Below are 11,619 nucleotides of genomic sequence, written 5' to 3'. Positions count from 1 at the left end.
GCATGACCAGTTTGGCGGTGGGTCAGTCATAGTGTGGGGTGGCATTTCTTTGGGGAGCCGAACAGCCCTCCATGTGCTCGCCAGAGGTAGCCTGACTGCCATTAGGTACCGAGATGAGATCCTCAGACCCCTTGTGAGACCATATGCTGGTGCGGTTGGCCCTGGGTTCCTCCTAATGCAAGACAATGCAAAACCTCATGTGGCTGGAGTGTGTCAGCAGTTCCTGCAAGAGGAAGGTATTGATGCTATGGACTGGCCCGCCCGTTCCCCAGACCTGAATCCAATTGAGCACATTTGGGACATCATGTCTTGCTCCATTCACCAACACCACGTTGCACCACAGACTGTCCAGGAGTTGGCGGATGCTTTAGTCCAGGTCTGGGAGGAAATCCCTCAGGAGACCATCCGCCACCTTATCAGGATCATGCCCAGGCATTGTAGGGAGTTCATACAGGCACGTGGAGGCCACACACACTACTGAGCTTCATTTTGAATTGTTTTAAGGACATTACATCAAAGTTTGATCAGCCTGTAGTGTGGTTTTCCACTTAAATTTTGAGTGTGACTCCAAATCCAGACCTCCATGGGTTGATAAATTTGATTTCCATTGATAATTCCTGTGTGATTTTGTTGTCAGCACATTCAACTATGTAAAGAAAAAAGTATTTAATAAGAATATTTCATTCATTCAGATCTAGGATGTGTTATTTTAGTGGTCCCTTTATTTTTTTGAGCAGTGTATATATATTTTTGCTGTTTGTTCTTTGTTAAATGGCCAAAAAGATTGGAGAAGTGGTTTACCCATACATCTCTGTTTTGGATAGTTAACTCTTCATGTTGTTGTTTGTTTAGTGTTTTGCAATTTCCTTAGAAGTTGTTAGAATCTATGGATTCTTCATTTACATTGAGCTGATTTCTGATGTGCTGTTCCTTCTTTTTCCATAGTGTATTTCTGTATTGTTTTAGTGATTCACCATAGCGAAGGCATAGACTCACGTTTACTGGGTCTCTATGTTTTTGTTTGGATAGCTTCCTCAATTTCATTCTTAGGTTTTTGCAATCTTCATCAAACCATTTGTAATTTTTGTACATTTTCTTCAGTTTTCTGTTTGACATTTTTAGATTTCATAGGAAGCTGAGAGGTCAAATATACTGTTAAGGTTTTCTACTGCCAAGTTTACACCTTCACTATTACAGTGGAACGTTTTGTCTCGGAAGTTGTCTAAAAGAGATTGAATTTGTTGTTGCCTAATAGTTTTTGGTAGGTTTCCACACTACATTCCTTCCATCTATAGCATGTGTTAATATTATTCAGTTCCTTTGGCTTTGATGCATCATTATTGACTATTACTCTGTTCAAGTAGATTGAACAATTTCACTTAAATTTCAGTTTCAATTAAATTCTCTCTCTGTGTGTGTGTGTGTGTGTGTGTGTGTGTGTGTGTGTGTGTGTGTGTGTGTGTGTTCTCCTGGCATGACCCAGGCCCCAGAAAAAGTGAGAGAGCCCTGGAGAGAGAGAGAGAGAACAATGGGAGGCGGTGTCAAATGACAAGCAAGGTAAACGATTGCTTCCTAAAAGCGCCACATCTGACAGAGCGGGCTGTGCCATGGAGACGAGGATGTCCTCCCCATCCATTAACCCAATGACTGACTGGCTGCCTAGCGCTGATTCATTAATACACTGATGAATAACTGCTCCATGGGTGGGATCCATGTATGTACCTGTACCTGTACGCTCAGAGGCTCTGAGTCAATCTCTTGAAGGATCAGATGTGTCATAGCTGACAGCACAATCAAAACAAACACTTGGCTATTCAAAATCACCTGACCACCTATGAAGATTGGATTAAGTCATTGCATTTTAATTTGACTCTTATGTGAATTGAGAACACATTATGTTTTACTGAATAAAATATACATTTCCCTGCCATTTATATTATGAGTCAAGAGAAGGTTTATCTGTCATTTGTAAGGCTGTAATGACCAACCAAAGCATCAAACACAGTAGTGAATGATTAGTCTGATTACCTACGTGGGTGAACGGGTGAAACGTGCACAAAGAAAGGTAAGGAGGAAATTCTCCAGAAATAATCTTTAGTGACAGACTGACAGGCCAATGAGTGATCATGTATTTATGGATAAAGACACAAAACAAGAAAGTTCCCAGTGTTCATTGAAGGGCAGTGAATCCAAAATGAACTCCTTTTATGAGGCTGACTTTGCCAGTGTGATGACGCTACTACAAAGCGGGTAACAAAGCAGGCAGTAAAGGAGGAGTTGTGACAAGATAGCGGCACAATGAAAGAATCAACTTTCACGTGGCTGAATGGAGGCAGGAGCCTGGCCCAGCCTGGCGCTGCATTGACTGGAGGCAGGCTAATTTTAACCGTGCGCATCGCTCCTTTCAGACACGCACACAAAACCCCCTTTTCACAGAGCTTTGTCAGTAACCTGCTGTGACCTGTATTCAAGGCTGCGTCAGGGTCCCCTGCACAAAAGGTGCCAGTGAGGGGGAGTTGCAGCTGGATGATGACCACTCCAGGCCTCGCGCCCTTAGACCCCCCATCCCCCTCCCCCAGGATGGACAATGGATGGGAGAGCAGAAAAACGACCTTCTACTTGAAAAGTTTAAGAAAAAGTAATGTACACAGACAGAAGTACATAAACCTGCACACACATTTATTCTCTATTCTCTCTAACACACACGTGCATGTGTGCACATGCACACATATACACACACACACAAAGAATTACAAAATGCTCTGGAAACAAAAGGGCTCTTGTAACAAGGCTCGGCATCTTGATGAAAAATTCAAACGATATTAAATGGAGAACGTCAACAGTAGACACACTCCTGGTGAGGGCCTTACAAACAGACAGAGTAACTCAGCACACACATTACCCCGCCACAGCTCAAACTCTCAACATAATGATGATGGCTGTTTTAACTTCGGCCTAGCTTTTAAAACCTTTACACACCGCTAACACACCACTTCTGAAGTGGTAAGAGGTCAGGGTGGGGCGAGAGGTGTCCAGGCCTGTCCTCTTCTCCAGACGTACCTGCCAGCCAGCGTCATGGGTCACCTGTGCCCCCCCAGCACCGGTGACCACTTCCTCAAAGACGCAGATTAAGATATCAGCACAGTGGCATTCCAACTGTCCTCCATCACAACATGGTCCTATAATACCTCCTGACAGGAGAGCTTTACGACCAGGCATCAGATTCTCACATCCATCAGTGAACCCTCTTTCTTAGGGAATGGAGAAAAGAAGCAACTCACAGAAATGTGTGGAACCACCCCACTCAGAGACCAGGACCAGGGGACAAGGTAGCCAGTAAAGGACAGAGAGTAGAGTGAGTGCTCGTGCGTGTGTGTGAAAGTGAGAGAGTGTTTGTGGCGTAAATGTGTGTGCATGCATGCATGTCTGTGTTTCCTCATGTGTGTATGTGTGTGTGTATGCACGTGAGAGTTTTGCCTCATGGTGATTCACCCAGCGTTCACTCTGAACAATTTCAGTGTCTCAGCACGTGTTGCCAGACTGCTCTCTGCTAGGCTGACAGGCAGGGAGGGAGGATGGGAGAGACCACATCCACTGAGCCAGATCTACAGCCAAGGACATAGACAGGAAGTAGAGGCAGCAGGAGCTTTGTTATCATCTCAGTGGAAACACAAGCCATGGAATAGTTTAATCAACAGGAAATTAACCATGTGCCAGTCAGGGCATAGTACACTACAGTCCAAGTTCAAATCCTAGCCCCAAGCATAAATGATCTTGTCAAATTAACTGTGGGACATTCCTCAAGAAAGTTTGCTGGGAGACAGTAATGATGATTAAGAGTCAAGGTAAATGCAAAAATAGCAAGTATCTTTCAGAGGAGAACAAGACAATAATTCTTACATTTTAGATGGCCATGGCGAGGTACTGTACTCTTGAGAGTGATGTCAGGGGTGAGACAGGCTATTTTGGAAAATGTATTTTCCCTAGCAGGAGTATCCCTGTGTTTCAGAGCATGCTCTATATAGACTCATACCAGTGTGACATTTACAGGCTGCTGTTTTGAAGTGGAGCCAATTGCTCTGGAAGTAGTGAAGGAGCCACCTGTCCTGCTTCACCTGCTCTACTGCTGTGGGTTGGTTATGGAGGACACAAACACTCTAAATCATTAACTCCCTTCTTACTAGCCATTGTGCAGCACAACTTCCAAATCCTTCAAATTGGGCTATTGTAACAAACACAAGAAAAACATACCGTGGGAGAGCAATTTTCTTTTCACCATCTCCTTTTGGCTACGGCTGGAGTAAGCCTGATAATTCCACTCTCCATGGGGAGTCAGAACAGGTGTGATCCAAGTGTTCCCAATGAGATACAATCCAGTTTGAGATTATTTTGAATAATACAATGTGTATTTACAAGCCTTGAGGCTTGTGGGGCTATATGTAAATGCATATCCGTGTAAAGACTTCCAAAGTATTTTTCCATACCATTTGATTATTGTGAGTTTGCTGAGATGTGCCAAACGTATGCAAGGCTTTCAAAGTATTAAATCAGATTATGTATACATTCATCTATCAAGCTCCATGACATGTTCAAATAAATAAATGAGCATTCTGCAAGAACTTAAAACACGGCAACATATCTGTGTCTCACATCCGTCTCCAACGGAAGAGTCTGTGTGTGTATGTGTGTGAAGGAGAGAATTGGCACGCTGGCCCACCTAATTGTTATTGCGTCTGTGTTTGGCCTGGAGACAGTCGATAAGTGTCAGGAATCAGCCTGAGGGTTGTGTCTCCCACTCCCAGTGTCTTAGTTGTAATGCATCCCTCCACTAACAGGGATCAAGGTATTAGGGATTCAGGTTATTTGGATTGATTTTATGTGCTGTCATGCTGGGCTGCCGACAGCCTCATATTTGTGGAAATTGCAAATTCCTCCTCTGAAATGTCAGCAGCATTCAATCTTTCACTGAGTGGTCAATACAGGAATCTCTCCCCAATCCCCTATCCAACCACCTTTATTAAACCGAGACCCTGCAGTGTTCCTTCCGTTACCTAGTTACCATGACATCAAGCATCACAGAGAAGGATTGGACCAGGCCGGATTGTAACATGATGAGTGAGTAAACAATCTACATGAATAACTTTTCACAAGATCTCTGACCATGGTAGACCGATTGTGTATGGATAAGGCAGTTGGCTGTGGATTATGTTTGTCCATAGGGAGGGTCGGTAATATAAAGAAAATACAGGAAATGAAGGTCAACCTCCCTTAGGTAACTAAGACGATGGAGAATGCCTTTTTCAAAAACACTAACATTTCAATCCCTGTTATCCTTCAGATATCATCCAAAATGAACTTGCAGTGAGTCAGAGCCTTACACCACTTTAAAAAGGAGATATATGATCCGTGTATCACCAAGCAATACTAAATTCATTTATAATGATATTATAGTCAAATGTTCTCACCTTTATCAGAGGTCAATGTAGCCAATGTAGTCCTGAGACACAGCAGATACCTGAGACACTGCCGGTCCCTATTGTCCAGAATGGCTCTGTAGAGGACAGCCGCTCAGTGGCGTCTAGCACTATTTGCATGCCATCACCGTCTTTGGTTTCTCCGTGTCATAGCAAATGTTTCTCTTCCTTACCCAGTGTTGACAGGAGCGACTGAGTACCTCCTCCACCCCTTTTCACCACAATCAAATTTACTCTGGCTTGAGTACACATTTAGGGGCCATTTGTTTAAGGCAAACACTTAGATTTGTCATTGACCAATATCCACAGGTTTAATCCCATCAAGTTCACTGGGAGCATCTCAGATTATTCACTGTGTCCTCTATGCAATGAATGAAAATGATTAGACCTGGAAATGGCATTGTTTTATTACTGATATCCATATGAAGTCTCTCCCTTTTGTATTTGTAGGAGCAGGTCTGGACAAACGTACTGATGATATCATGACAGGGTTTCACAAACAGCAAAATTGCAATGTTGACATCCACAACACTTTAAGGATCCACAGTACAATTACAGGAGTGGCACGACTAACTAACAAACACTGGCTGGGTCCGGATACTGTGTGTGAAAGGCACACTCCTCCATGGTTGGTAGTTGATAAACCCTTCGCTGGAGTCAACCCAGCAGCAATCCTCTGACATCACCTACAGAGAGAGAGAGAGAGAGAGCCTTAATAAAACAACCAGGACCCATGTAAATATTCAGGGCCAAACAGTGGTGCACTCGGTTGGCTAACATACTGCAGGCCATGTTGTCTTTTTGCTCCAAATTTGCTCTAAAAACTAATCACGGCCTGATAGAGCCCATGGCAAATATGGGAGAGATTGACATCCACATGTCAAAGTTTACATAGACCGACCAAGTGTACATATAGGCCAGGCCAGGAAGTCAGGTGGCCTGGCTGCAGTAGCTGGGCCTGGGTGGATCCAGCATGGGGAGAGAAAGGCAGACCATGTGACACACAGCCATGGAAGGGAACGATCAGAGGAGGACATCAATTTATAAATGCCAAACGTGGCCACCAATTTAATGTTTTCTTCTCTCTGGCTACAACAAATTGCATTGAAATTTTAACCAAGATAGCTAATAGCTTTTTCCGGCGTCGCTCCCGCCACCCTTCAAATTGCCTGATAATCCACAGCAAAGACTGTGGTGCTAACAGAGAAGGTTAACCCCTGACTGATGTGTCTGATGGTAATCTATAGATCAATTAGGGAGGGACACATTGGGTCAAGCTACAGATATTGCAGTGGCTATTAGTTCCCCTATCTGCCATTATTCCACAGTCACATGCTGAAACATTGTGCAGGGTTGGTATGCCAGGCACAGATGCCTAGGGTAAACAGACAGGCCTGTGAGGCTTGCACAAAATATTGATCCAACAGCAGATGGGAGCCTTGATATCAGCCATTCAGTTTTCCATGTCTGTGTGGTCTTGTTGTCTGCATGTGTTGTTGTGATATTTATTGACATTAGTGTTTGGAAACTCATTTAGCAATAGTTATTTCTTCCAAAAAATAAATGATGAGTAAAATTTCGGAATGGTCTCAGTCTGTTTTAGTTTGCTGTGTGGAATTTCCTTTCCTTTCCATTCACTATTGCATTTAATATTACAAATCATTTCACAAAAGAATATATGTTTGTAGCTGAAAATCAAAGATGCTTCTGCAAAATTAATGTATATGCAATTTTAAAAAATGCTTACAAGGCACAAATTCAAAACAATGATAGGCCTACTTATAACAAGTCAAAAGCAGCTGCAATCGTCTCTATGCCAAGTTAACATGTTCAACTATTTAAGACTAATAATTTCTTGAACTGAACTTTTGCTCTTCCATTCTACAGCTAGCTGTTTTCTTTCCATAATATAACACAACGGTAAAACACATGCAGCAACTTCCCTTGTCAGGTTAAGCTGTGCTTAAATGCAAGGTGGAATTCAGAGAGAAAAGGTGGATTCAATTTGTCCAAAACTTCATTCAAAGCTCCGATCCCCTTTCAGTTGGACTGAATTAACTTGTGGTGAAATACCTTGGTGGAGATGGAATAATGTGAAGATGGAATTATGTCTTGTCTTTTGCCAGGACAGAGATGTCAGTCCTTAAGTCCACCTTAAGTCCTCTAGATAGTTTCACATATTCAGTCTTTTGAGTGTGCCAAATAGTATCATGCTGTGAAAAAATGTAAAGATTGCTGACCCTTTTATAGGTTAGGATGGTCATTTCTTTGCAAAGCTGCCAGTAATATTGAAGCATCACGTCTTAATTTAGAAATGCATGTGCACAGATGAGTTATGAATAGCCCATCTCTCCATCTGATATGTGGATTTTTATAGAGCGTGATAGGGGGTCACATATTTTTTCTGAGCCATACCAGTGTGCACAACAATACAGACAACTTGTCCAATAGCATGGGCAGGATAATCCAACATTCCTAAATTGAAAAGCCTTATTGAATCATCGCTGCAGGGGCATTGAGGCATATTCATGACTAATGATGCTTTTATATCAGGCTTCTCCTCCCAGCTCGCCGTGGTCCAGACCCCCATCATGTGTGCAGTATATCTCTGCCTGTATATCAATCACACAGAACTGCCTGGCCAAACACACCATTGATGGGCTGGTGCTCAGCAAAGCTTCCCCATTGCCTCAATGACATGCCGCCATTCAATTTGTCTTGGTCAGGGCCTGGCATTATTATTCAGAAATTAGTGATTATTTCCTTGAGCAAACAAACTGGACTGAGGTGTCATCCCTGGCGCGCCCTGCTGCTCGCTGCACAAAGAGGACAGTACCTAGAGGAGAGACCCAAGCACGGCAAGCAAGCTGCTTCCACTGAAAGAGGAGCCCTCTCCCCCGCTCTGTGCTGGATCTCGCGGCTCCCCACAGCCCCGGCTGATAAAGTGGTATTTTCAACATACAAAGGAGCCATCAGGCTTAACTCCGGGTCCAGCCCCCCCCCTTTCCTCACAGCATGAAAAGACAATGAGTAGGGACCTTGTCTTAATCCAAAGGTAGGCTATCACAGTAATCTGATAATACATGGTGATCAAAGTCTATTCAATGCTAATCAGGACAACAGATCAGCATTATGGTCTAATTAGAGACAGCCTTAGAGACATGTCCTATTCTAGTGAAATGTCAAAGCATTGTCAATGGAGTAAAATGGCATTCATCCTACAGTACACAATGGGATGACTGTGAATTAGCAATAAGGCTGCTTCACGCTACTACCAACATGTAATCAGAAAGCATTGATTATAGTTGTATTCTCAATTTTATTGAAGCATTTTGAGTGTGCGGTGTCTCCAGTCCAGTTTCAACCTCCTGATCTAACTCGCTGAAGAGTCAATGGCGTTGAAGGACCTGGCTTGACTCCATGGCCCTGTTGTCAGGTTGAGCTTCTGTATGCTCTATTAATGTTTCATCCGTGGCAGAAAAAGTCTCTTTCTGACCTGGAAGCATGATGAACAAGCCACAGGTCTAACATAATAGAACAGACAGCATCTCAGCTCATGTTATTTGCTGTCTCTGACCGGCTCTCCACCACCAACCTCCTCCCTGTAGGCTGTTTCATCATTGTCTGTGATCGTGTCATCTGCTAACTTAAAACCCTTTCCTTGGGTCAAATGACCTAGTGGCCTCATGGGTGGAATGTTATTCATATATTTTTTAAATAGTTTCATAATTAACAAACATCATTTAAAAAACCTTGCAGAAAATCCAGTTTTGTTATATTTCAGTTTTCTGATGTTTATAAAGTGTTATACTGAGATACAAACTCAAAATGTAATACATTTCAACTCTATATCTGTAACGGCTTTCTTCTGTGGATGAAGGAGAGGACCAAAGCGCAGCGTGGTCAGTGTTCATCATGTTTAATAAAGACGGTAAACGTGAACACTACAAAATAACAAATGTGAAAAACAGAAACAGTTCTGTCTGGTGCAGACACAGGAAGACAGAAGACAACCACCCACAAAAACCCAACACAAAACAGGCTACCTAAATATGGTTCCCAATCAGAGACAATGACTAACACCTGCCTCTGATTGAGAACCATATCAGGCCAAACATAGAAACGGGAAAACTAGACACACAACATAGAATGCCCACTCAGCTCACGTCCTGACCAACACTAAAACAAAGAAAACACAAAAGAACTATGGTCAGAACGTGACAATATCTGACATGGTACAGGTGTCTTCCTTTTTATAAGCCTGTAACTATGTGTGTGAGGAGTATACTTTTGTTTCAAAGTAGATTGGTTTAAGACCACCAAGAAACACTCTCTATGACCCTGATTTAGCCCAGTAAACAGTTAATGATGATGTTGGAGTCGTGTACGGCCACGCAGTCGTGGGTAAACAGGGAGTACAGGAGGGAACTAAGCACACACCCGAGGAGAGGATGTGTTGCTGCATACCCTCACCACCTGGGGGCGGCACGTCAGGAAGTCTAGGATCCAGATGCAGAGGGAGGTGTTTAAGTCCTTAGCTTAGTGATGAGTTTGGAGGACACTATGGTGTTGAATGCTGAGCTGTAGTCACTGAACAGCATTTTCACATTTTCACGCCTGCTCACACTCCCCATCCTTGGTGCTCGAGGGCGCCAGGCTACCCTTCTTTACAGGCTACTGTCACCATCATTACGTGCAGAATCGCTCATTGGACTCACCTGGACTCACGTTGTTGATTACCCCCTGTATGTCTGTTTCTCGGTGGTGTGCCCTGTGTCCTCAATAATTGTTGTTATGTGTTCCTGTCCAGACGCTGTTCCTGTTCCGTTTCATGTCTGTCAGCTATTAAACCTTCACTCCCCTGTACGTGCTTCTCTTCTCCTGCGTCGATCCTTACACATAGGTGTTCATTTTGTCTAAGTGGGAAAGGGCAGTGTGGAGTGCAATACAGATTGTATCATATGTGGATCTGTCGGGGCGGTATGTGAATTTTAGTGGGTCTGGGAGGATGGTGTTGATGTAAGCCATGACCAGCCATTCAAAGCATTTCATGGCTACAGATGTAAGTGCTACGGGGTGATAGTCATTTAGACAGGTTACCTTGGCGTTCTTGGGCACAGGAACTATGGTTGTCTGATTGAAACATGTAGGTATTACAGACTGGGTCAGTGAGAGCTTAAAAATGTGAAGTGAAGACACTTGCTAGCTGGTCAGTGTATGCTCTGAGTACGTGTTCTGATAATACTGCTGGCCCTGCGGCCTTGTGAATGTTAACCTGTTTAAAGTTCTTGCTCACATCGGCTATGGGGAGCGTACTCACAAAGTTGTCTGGAACAGCTGGTTCCCTCATGTATAGTTTAGTGTTGATAGTCTCGAAGCACGCATGGAAGGTATTTATCTCATCTGGTAGGCTCACGTCACTGGAAAGCTTGCGGCTGGGTTTCCCTTTGTAATCGGTGATAGTTTGCATGCCCTGCCACGGATACGGCCTCCTCTCCAGTGGACAACGGTCACACCTTGCCTGTAGAGTTATACCTCTGGATATCCAGAAAGTGGGTGGCCGCGGCTCTTTAAAACTTTCTCTCTGGCTGCACAATACAGCCCTACATTTAGTAAACTAAGTCTACTGTAACAAGGCTTCCAGCTACAGCTAATCCTATCAAAATGGACTCCTTTACAAAACAATTAAAGCAAGTGCCAGGCTAATGACAGTGATATAATACGCATGAAATGCAGGAAAGGTAGGAATCAGTGTGTGATGAAAATGCTGAGTGTGGAACCAGACATCCTTTCCACCTGGACCTAAAACAATAAGGCATTTTTTAGATTCACCAATGTTTAGATACTACTTAGCTACCAAAAGAAAAGCCAGTTGTGCAGGCGATCCTCGTGTGGCTACATGTAGTCTACTTCTCCACGAGGAAAGACTTGACTGACACCGCTCTGATGGACGGCTTTCCCTTTCAGACAGGGTTAGGCCTAACCCTTTAGTTGTGACAGAATATTTAAAAAACGGAACTTTTACTTATCACCCCAAAAAGAAAACTTGGCAACTGTAGCCCTTTCCTTCAGTCAAATGACCTAGAGGCTTCATTGGTGGAATGTTATTCATATTTTATTCATAATTCATAAACATATATATTAT

This window comes from Oncorhynchus masou, chromosome 21 (assembly GCF_036934945.1).
Source record: "Oncorhynchus masou masou isolate Uvic2021 chromosome 21, UVic_Omas_1.1, whole genome shotgun sequence".
Taxonomy (NCBI): domain Eukaryota; kingdom Metazoa; phylum Chordata; class Actinopteri; order Salmoniformes; family Salmonidae; genus Oncorhynchus; species Oncorhynchus masou.
This window is presented reverse-complemented; position numbering follows the sequence as displayed.